This window comes from Carlito syrichta, unplaced genomic scaffold (assembly GCF_000164805.1).
Source record: "Carlito syrichta isolate Samal-C Ts95f unplaced genomic scaffold, Tarsius_syrichta-2.0.1 Scaffold130651, whole genome shotgun sequence".
Classification (NCBI taxonomy): Eukaryota; Metazoa; Chordata; class Mammalia; order Primates; family Tarsiidae; genus Carlito; species Carlito syrichta.
The window spans coordinates 116,484-126,206 of NW_007074747.1; the positions used below are offsets into that span (position 1 = coordinate 116,484).

General features: G+C 45.3%; 1 protein-coding gene across 3 annotated transcripts in view; it reads right to left on the minus strand.

The window, feature by feature from the left end:
• FNBP1 (formin binding protein 1) overlaps window positions 1-3,953 on the minus strand; it is a 112,678-nt gene extending 108,725 nt beyond the window's left edge. For all 3 annotated transcript variants that reach the window (XM_008049172.1, XM_021708101.1, XM_008049171.1), the window contains exon 1: window positions 3,843-3,953. The gene's annotated coding sequence lies outside the window, so the exon portion shown is untranslated. The remainder of the gene's footprint in view (window positions 1-3,842) is intronic.
• Between the last annotated feature and the right edge of the window lie 5,770 nt (window positions 3,954-9,723).

Sequence of the window (9,723 nt, forward strand, 5' to 3'; positions counted from 1 at the left end):
TGCCTGAATTATTTATCATCCTTTATGTCTAAAATTAAGTTAGCGTTTTTTCCTCTGTAATACAGAAAAAATAATGATAAAAGTCTCCCCCCAAAAGTCACATTGATTTTTTTTTTAACATCATACTGATATTTCAAGCAAATATCTGTTGACTGTGCTCCGGCCACACTAGCCTTTCCACTCCTTTCGCACGTTCCCATCTCAGGACCTTCACACTCGCTTGTTCCTCAGCCTAGAAAGGCTTCCCCGCATATTCACACCCCTGACTTCTTTTTGCCCTTAACTTCTCCAGCAACGAGTTTTCCTTGACCAGGCAGGCTAACTAACCCATCTCCATGCTCTTATTTATTTATGTATTGATTTTTGAGTCAGGGTTTCACTCTGTCTCCCAGGTCGAAGTAGAGTGGTACAATCATGGCTCAATGCAGCCTTGATCGCCTGGGCTCAGGCAATCCTTCTGCCTCAGTCTACCAAATAGCTGGGACTATAGGTATGTACCATCATGTCTAGCTCCCCTACCCCTATTCTCTATCACATCACCGGTTTTACTCATTTGGAGAGATACATGCTATCTTTTTTTTTTTCTTTAAGATAGGGTCTGACTCTGTCATCCAGGCTGGAGTACAGTGGCACAATCACAGCTCACTGCAAACTCAACCTCCTCTAGGTTCAAGCAATCCTCCCATCTCAGCCTCCTGAGTAGCTAGGACTTCAGGTGTACACCACCACACTCAGTTAATTATTTTTATTTTTTGTAGAATGGGGTCTCGCTATGTTGCCCAGACTAGCCTTGAACTCCTGGTCTCAAGTAATACCCCTGCCCTGGCTTCCCAAAGCATGGGATTACAGATGTGAATCACTGCACCTGACCAATATACACATATTTCAAAACACCACATTGTACATCATAAACATATATATACACACACACATTTTTTGTCAATCTTTTACAAATACAAAAATAATGCAGAATGGTGGAAAGCTGTCAGTGACATGAAAAATGTGGAAAGCACAGCAGGACAGGTGGTCTGGGGGACAAGGCAGGCCTCGCTGAGCAGGTGACATGTGGGCAGAGACAGGAAGGAGGTGCGCGAGCCAGTCATGCAGATTCTAGGGAAGAACATACAGGCGACGTCCTGATGGAAGGGCAGTGCAACAGCCCTAGGGTGGCGGCTTGCCTGATATGGACAGGAGCCAGTAAGGAGGCCTCGGGACGGTCAGAGCAGACAGAGGGTGGGAGAGAGCCGGAAGAGATGGAGTCGGAGAGAAATGCAGGACCAGATCACGTAGGCTGTGGCTGCACAGTCACTTGAAGGTTTTTGGACTGAGAATGAAATGGGGAGTCACTGGAATTTTGAGCAGAAGGACGCTGTGACCTGGCTGCTTTGTAGGAAACAGACAGGCAAACCAGGCACGGTGGCTCAAGCCTGTAATCCCAGCACTTTGGCAGGCTGAGATGGGAGGATGCTTGGGAAACATAGGAAGATCTTGCTGCTACAAAAAATAAACAAATTACCCAGGCATGGTGGTGCATGCCTGTACTCCCAGCTCCTCGAGAGAATGAGGTAGGAAGATTGCCTGGGCCCAGGAAATGGAGGCTGCAGTGAGCCACGATCATGCCACGATACTTCAGCCTGGGCAACAGAGTGAGACCCCAGCTCAAAAGGAAGCAGATAGGCAACAGAGGACACGGGTAGGATAAGGAAAACCAGTTGGCAGATTCAAAGTAATCCAGGCAAAAGATAATGGTGACTTGGACTACAGGGGAAGTGATAAGAAGTGCCAGGTCCTGGATAAATCTGGAAAGAGTGTCTGGGATTTCCTGATGGCTTGGATGGGGAGTGTGAGAGAGAAGGGGACCCAGAGAGGGCACCAGGGTTTCTGACTTAAACCAGGGAAGGTGCAGCTGCCCACAAGTGAGTGGGGGAAGCCAGGAGGTGGAATGCAGACTCTGAGCAGGGTAGAGCAGGAGTTGTTTCAGATACCCCCTGCTTCAGATGTCTCCTTAGATATCCAAGCAGAGATTCGGAACAAGCTATTTGTGGATTTCAGAAGAGAGGCCTGGCTTGGAGATCCGTATCAGGGAATTGTTGTCATACAGATCATACCTCAAGCCATGAGACAGATGAGGTCACCGGGAGAGGACAGACTGAGCAGGGAGAATGACCAAGCATAGGCCACGGCAACAAGTAGAGGCAGGGGAAGAGGAGGAAGCAGCAAGAGAGGCCAAGGTAGGATAAACACCGGGAGATGGCTTAAAGCTGGTGTGTAACTTGTTTTCACGAGATGGACAACACACTGCATGACCAACAGTACAATATGTATTTATTTTTCTCTTTTTTTGAGTCAGGATTTCACTCTATCACCCAGGCTGGAGTGCTGTGGCACCATCACGACTCACTGTAGCCTCGACCTCCTGGGCTCAAGCAATCCTCCCGCCTCGGCCTCCCAAGTAGCTGGGAGTACAGGCGCCTGCCACCATGCCCCGGCTAATTTTTTTAAAAAATCTTTGCAGAGACAAAGTCTCACCATGTTGCCCAGGCAATCTTGAACTCGTAGGCTCAAAGGATCCTCTTGCCTCACCCTCCCAAAGTGCTTTAAGGTGTGAGCCACCGTACCTAGCCCTGCAATAATCAACAGGAAGCAGACTGTGTTCTATTCCTACTTTCAGTTCTAAAAGCCTTAATGAACGAACAAGGTCGATATGTACACAGGGCACCAGAAACCCATCTGGTTTCTCCAGTTATAATGATGATTTCATCGAGCAATGTTTCATATATTATTTACTCAATGGAAACAAAGTCTGTTATCCCTAAAAAATATTCCATGTCAGTCTGGAAGTGGTGGCTCATGCCTGTAATCCTAGCACTTTGAGAGGCTGAGATAGGAGGGTTTTTTGAGCCCAGGAGTTCAAGACCAGCCCTGGCAACATAATTAGACCTCACCTCTACACAAAATTTTAAAAAGTAAAAAATTTTTTTAAATTCCTGTAATCCCACGCCTTTGGGAGGCTGAGGTGAGTGGATTGCCTGAGCCCGCGGGTTCAAGACCCACCTGGGCGGCGAGACCTCATCTCTACAATAAATCAAAAAATTAGCCGGGCATGGTAGCGCATGCCTGTAATTCCAGCTACTTGGAAGGCTGAGGCGGAAGGATCGCCGGAGCCCAGCAGGTCGAGGCTGCGGTGGCCGGGAGCGGCCACTGCACTCCAGTCTGGGTGACAGAGTGAGACTCCAACTCAAAAATAAATAAATAGATAAATAAATAAATGAAGAAAAATTAGCCAGGCATGGTGGCACAAGCCTGTAGTTCCAGCTACTTGGTAGGCTGAGGCAGAAGGGTTGCCTGAGCATAGTGGATCGAGGCTGTGGTGGCCGTGAATCTGCCACTGCACACCAGCCTGGGAGACAGAGTGAGACTCCAACTCAAAAACAAAAAAATTAGCTAGGTGTGGTGGTACATTCTTACAAACCAAGCTGCTCGGGAGGCTGAGGCGGGAGAATCGCCTGAGCTCAGGAGATTGAGGCTGTGGTGACCTATGATCATGCCATTGCACTCCAGCCTGGGTGACAGAAAAAGCAAAGTGGGCCTAAAAGCAATGACTTAGTTTTATCTTTGCTGTTTCATGAAAATTAATTTTCTGTATTAAAAACAATTGTTTCTAGTGAAACATTACCTTTCCTAAAATGGAAACACATTTAAACGATTATAATTTATACCATAAGACAAGACTATATTGTACAAGAAATTTACAAGTTAAAAATAAATAAAACGAGAATACAAGTTATCCTTAGGTCATTTTGTAGTTAACAGACAAATAACCTGTTTCAACGTCAACTTACCTGAGTTGCTTTGCATAGCTGAGTTCAATCTCTGTCCTCTCCTTCACAAACTTGATATATTTTTCAAGAATATCAATTCCCCACTGTGTGTGTTTTTCCAAGTTGTCAAACTGATCCTGTTAAATCAAACAAAGAAAGAGAGTTTAGACTTTCTGTGTGACTAACATGCTTTCAATGAACAGCTCTCTGAACAACGTATTATACTACATACAAAGTAGTACTAATATTTTCCATGAATACACTTGGGTGCTTTTTTGTTGAGTGGTTTTAAATCAACATTACCAAATTTGGCCTGAAAACAGCCTGGAGCACTGAACTCTGACCCACTCATTCATGTTTCCTATTCCCTTTAGAAACATGGGTTCTGGATATTAAAGTCCCAGAGCAAAGAAAAATGTCATCCCCAGAGGCCAAAAACTGACAGGACACAGACACACACACACATACATTTTAACTCAGGTATACGGTATTAGCACCTTAACTGTTATCTTTTTTCTTTTTTTTTTTGAGTTGGAGTCTCACTCTGTTGCACAGGCTGGAGTGCCATGGAAAGCTCACGGCCACTGCAGCCTTGACCTACTGGGCTCAGGTGATCCTTCCACCTCAGTCTTCCAAGTAGCTGGAACTACAGGCATGCGCCTCGACACCCGGTTAATTTTTTTTAATTTATTGTAGAGACGCGGTCTCACCAAGTTGCCCACGCTGATCTCAAACCCCTGGGCTCAGGAAATTCTCTCGCCTTGGCCTCCCAAAGGGCGTGAGCCACTGCACCTGGCTATGTTTGAATAATAATTCAATACAGCTAATTAGGCTGGGTATGGTGGCTCGTGTCTATAATTCCAGCACTTCAGAAGGCCAAAGCAGGAGGACCACTTGAGCCCAGGAGTTTGAGACCAGCCTGGGCAACAGAGGGAGATCTTGTCTCTCAAAAAAAAAAAAAAAAATTCAGGCAGGTGTGGTGGTGTGCACCTGTAGTCCCAGCTACTTGGAAGGCTGAGGCAGGAAGATCACCTGAGCTCAGGTTGAGGTTCATTTGCAAGATAAAAGATATTTAAGATCACTTGAGTTTCTGCCAACTAGAGATGAAGAATGAACATAAAGTATTCAGGCGGTGAGCCATGATTGTGGCACTCTACTCCAGCCCGGGCAACAAAGTGAGACTCTGATTCAAAAAAATAAATACATAAAATAAAACCTACTCTCTAAAAACACCCCAATAGACTCAACTAGGGTCGTGACTGATTGGATGAAGAGGGTGGGAGAAATGGGAGGCAGAGGGAGGATTCTGGGGCAACTCTCAGCTTCTGATTCCTGGAATTAGACAGACGGTCCACATATGGAGGAGCTGCCATCTGGGACAAAAAGCAAACGCGGTTTTGATATGTTGAACACGGGACTGACATGTCCAGAGGAGAACTAGAAACACAGACCCATTCAGAGCCCAAGAAGAAGGCAGGTGCGTAGGTGGGTCCGAGGCCAGAGCCAAGGATCAGGATGCCAAGGCTCCTGCAGCTCCACAGATATTAGCGAGGAGGGCCCGGCCCAGGAAGCAGAGCCCAGAAGGGACCGTGGAAGTGAGCCAGCGTGCACATCCCAGGCAAGAGAGCCGTCTGTGCAAATGGAATTCTCCATGAAAAATTCGCTGCCTCCCGAGAGGCCAGTAACAGAATGAGGGGTTCTAGCACAGGAGCAGGACCTCACAGCCACAGACCAGCAAACATCTTCACATGTCAGTCACCGACCTGCCAAAATTTTGTTCATTTTGTTTTCTCATATATATATATTTTTTTGAGCTGGAGTCTCATTCTTTGTCGCCCAAGCTGGAGTGCCGTGGCACGCTCATGGCCACTGCAGCCTCGACCTGCTGGGCTCAGGCGATCCTTTCGCCTCAGCCTTCCAAGTACCTGGAACCATAGGCACGCGCCACCACACCCGGCTAGTTTTTGATGTATTCTAGAGATGAGGTCTCTACGTTGCCCAGGCTAGTCTTGAATTCCAGAGCTCAAGTGATTCTCCCACTTTGGTCTCCCAAAGTGCTAGGATTACAGGCATGAGCCACCATGCCCAGCTTACGATTGAGATTTTAAAAGCTGCAGGTACTTCAAACAGGAAACCATCATCAGAGTCCACCTCATAAACGCATCTATCACTGGCAAATGTTTCCTCTCACCCTTTTATTTATTTTATTTGTGGCAATAACACTTCACATAAGAGCTACTGTTTTAGCAAATTTTTTAGGTATACCATACAGGATCAGTAACTACAGACACGATGCTGTACATTCAGCACGTCTTTCAAGCCCAGCACCCATTTCTGGTGTGCCCATTGGCACTGACTCTCTTTTCCATTCAAAGCAGTTGGAACTCAAGGGTGGGATCTGCCGACACCGGACACCCAGAAGGACGGGGGTGAGGGGGGAGGGTATGCACCAACACACAGGGTACCTGGTCCACTACCCGGGAGACAGAGGGCCAGCTAGATCCCATACTCCACCTGCACGCAGCTACTTATGTAGCAAATCCTCACTCGTACCCCACAACGCAAATAAAATAAAAGGAAATAAAAACAAAGCAGTGCAAACTGTAATACAAGTCGATTTTCCATCTAAGTCAAACTTGTGATGGCGGGACAGGCAGCCAAGTCAAAAACACGGTTTCTCAAACTTGAACAATCCTCTTCCAAAGAAAAGTAATTTCCTCCAGTTTACTCCCTCCCAGGCCCACAGAACAGTAGGAGAAACATCAACTTATGAAATTAAAGTATTACATTCCTAAAATGTTCCTCTGCTCAAAAATAATCACTGTAAAATGTTTGTTTTTATAGCTAATAATTTTTAATATCATCCTAAAAATATAGGACAAATTAAAAAGTTCTCATTGATTCTTAGTCTTCAAGAATATATACTCAACAAACCCGTAGGTTCCATTTTAAGAAACACTGCTACGGAAGATTATTTATTTATGATCTCTATAAAGACAAGGTTTGTCAAGGAAATTGATAGTGTAAACAAGACTTTAGGTCTCTATAAACTACTTGAGAGAACAAATATACAAACAATTCAAGTACTGATTATAAATCATTCTCAGCAATTTAAAACAAGGCTTCTAGTGTGCACCACCTGCAGTTCCCGTTACTTGGAAGGCTGAGGCAGAAGGATCACCGGAGACCAGCAGGTCGATGCTAGAGTGGTCGTGACCGTGCCACTGCACTCTAGCCTGGGTGACAGTGTGAGACTCCAAACAAAATAAAAATAAGAATAAAATAAAACAAGTCTTCTTTTAAAGTCCTCTACTAATCGGCAACCTTTGTTGATCTAGTTTCACAACAAGAATATTTATTTAAAAAATAATCAACACCCTTCCCTCTATTTGAAAGCCCTTTGGCCAGGCGTGGTAGGTAACTCATGTCTGTAATCTCAGCACTTTGGGAGGCCGAGGCAGGAGGATTCTTGGGTCCAGGAGTTCGAGACCAGCCTTGGCAACACAGCAAGACCTTGTCTCTAGAAAAAAATTAAAACATTAACCAGATATGGTGGCTGGTAACTGTAGTCCCAGCTACTTGGGAGGCTGAAGCAGAAGGATCGCCTGAGCCCAGGAGGTAGAAGCTGTGGTGAGCCCTGATCATGCCACTGCACTACAACCTGTGTGACAAAGTGAGACCCAACTGGAGGGGGGGAAAAAGAGCCCTCTGTTTGTACCATTTTTCCATCATCTTCAAAGCCGTAGTTATTTCCAGCAGCTATAGGTGCCACCTTGAAAACTTACAAAGAGAACATGCTCTTAGATTTCACGCTTGTCAACAATCTGACCACATTTTCCTCCCTATTCTATTGGTTCTTTTTGGCCCTGGTGTATACAGTAGAAAGCCACAGCTTTTGATGCCAAAGCCCTTAGAAACAAAAACAAAAACAAACCATCTACATTTGACTGAGTCCACCTTAACCACTGTGACTGGCCTCACATCAACAATTGCTCTCTATTTAAGTTATCTGTATTCAAGACCATTCTGCAAACTGTAATAAAGCACTTACCAAAATGACAGGGTCCACATAAGATAGAGGATCTTAACAATAAAGACCTTCCCCAGTAACAAATGAATCAGAGCTCGTCTGTGGCTACAGCAGACCTCTTTCTGTGCTACCTTCAAGCATCCCTGATGATACCCTACCCTATTCTTATATCTCACGGATTGCCAGGGCGTGGATGTTTTGGACAGCAGCTGAGAGAAAATCCAAAACAGACGAAAAATTAATCAACCCACTTCCATTCTTGACAAAAATGTGTCAAACTTCATGGAGAAAAAAAAAAACCTCCGCCGGGTCTGGTGGCTCAGCCTGTAATCCCGCGCCTTGGGAGGCTGAGGTGAATGGATTGCCTGAGCCCATGGGTTCGAGACCCGCCTGGGCAGGCGAGACCTCATCTCTACAATAAATCAAAAAATTAGCCAGGCGTGGTAGCACATGCCTGTAGTTCTGGCTACTTGGAAGGCTGAGGCAGAAGGATCGCCGGAGCCCAGCAGGTCGAGGCTGCGGTGGCCGGGAGCGGCCACTGCACTCCAATCTGGGGCGACAGAGTGAGACTCCAACTCAAAAAACAAAAACAAAAACAAAAAAACCCCCTCCAAATCTTAAAAAGATCCCTTTGTGAGCAAATATTATAAATGGTCCTTAAAAGATAGCCCGTGCTCTTTTGGGGATGCGACCATTATCAAAAGTGCATCCCTTCCTGCTTGGTGTCACATGGGTTCTGAAGCCCCCTTTGCCCTCTTAAAAACCACGGAAGGTTGGGCATGGTGGGTCACGCCTGTAATCCTAGCACTTTAGGAGGCCAAGGCCAGAGGATCACTTGAGCCCAGGACGAGACTAACCTGGGCAAAATAGTGAGATCCCGTGTCTATATAAAAAACCCAAACATTAGTCGGACTTGGTGGCACACACCTATAGACCCAGCTACTTGGGAGGCAGAGGCAGGAGGATGGCCTGAGTTCAGTAGGTTAAAGCTGCAGTGGGCTATGACCTTGTCACTGTACTCTAGCCTGAGGGACAGGGTAAGACTTGGACTCAAAAACTCAAAAAAAAAAAGAAAAGGAAAATAAAAAATTCATTGAGAATCCCAGACAACTTTGTGTAAGTTGTATTTATAAATAGTCACACAATCAGAAATTTTAAATGGAGAGATCTTTTTAATGTAGTTATTAATTCATTAAAAAGACAATAAATCCATTACATGTTAATGGAAATAGCTTTTTAAAAATTTTTTTTTTTTTTTTAGTTGGAGTCTCACTCCGTCGTCCAGGCGGAGGGCAGTGGCACACTCATGGCCACCTCAGCATCAACCTGCTGGGTTCTAGCAATCTTTCCGCCTCAGCCTTCCAAGTAGCCGGAACTACAGGCTTGTGCTACCACACCTGGCTAATTTTTTGATACATTGTAGAGACGAGGTCTCACCAAGTTGCCCGGGCTGGTCTCAAACCTGTAGGCTCAGGCAATCTACTTGCCTTGGCCTCCCAAAGTGCTGGGATGACAGGCTGAGCCATCGAGTCCCGCCCAGTTTTTTTAATTTTAAAAAACTGCATGTCCCCAAACAAAACAAAAAACTGTAAGAAGAGTGGCAGTGTTACATGTTTGCAAGTCTCTTTAATGTCTGGATTAATAGAAGACAGCTGGATTCTTAGAGATGCTCCTGCATTCAACCTATCACAATTCCTTACTTTGGTTGAAATATATGGAAAAACACAACTTCACACAGATATGTAGCTAGAAAACAAAGGAGTATCACAATGCCCTTTCTAGATAAGCATGGATATTAGTTCTTTGATATCACACCAAAACCCAGCAAACAGGAGTTTCTCAAAGGCTAGCTGTGATATGAAATCTGAAACC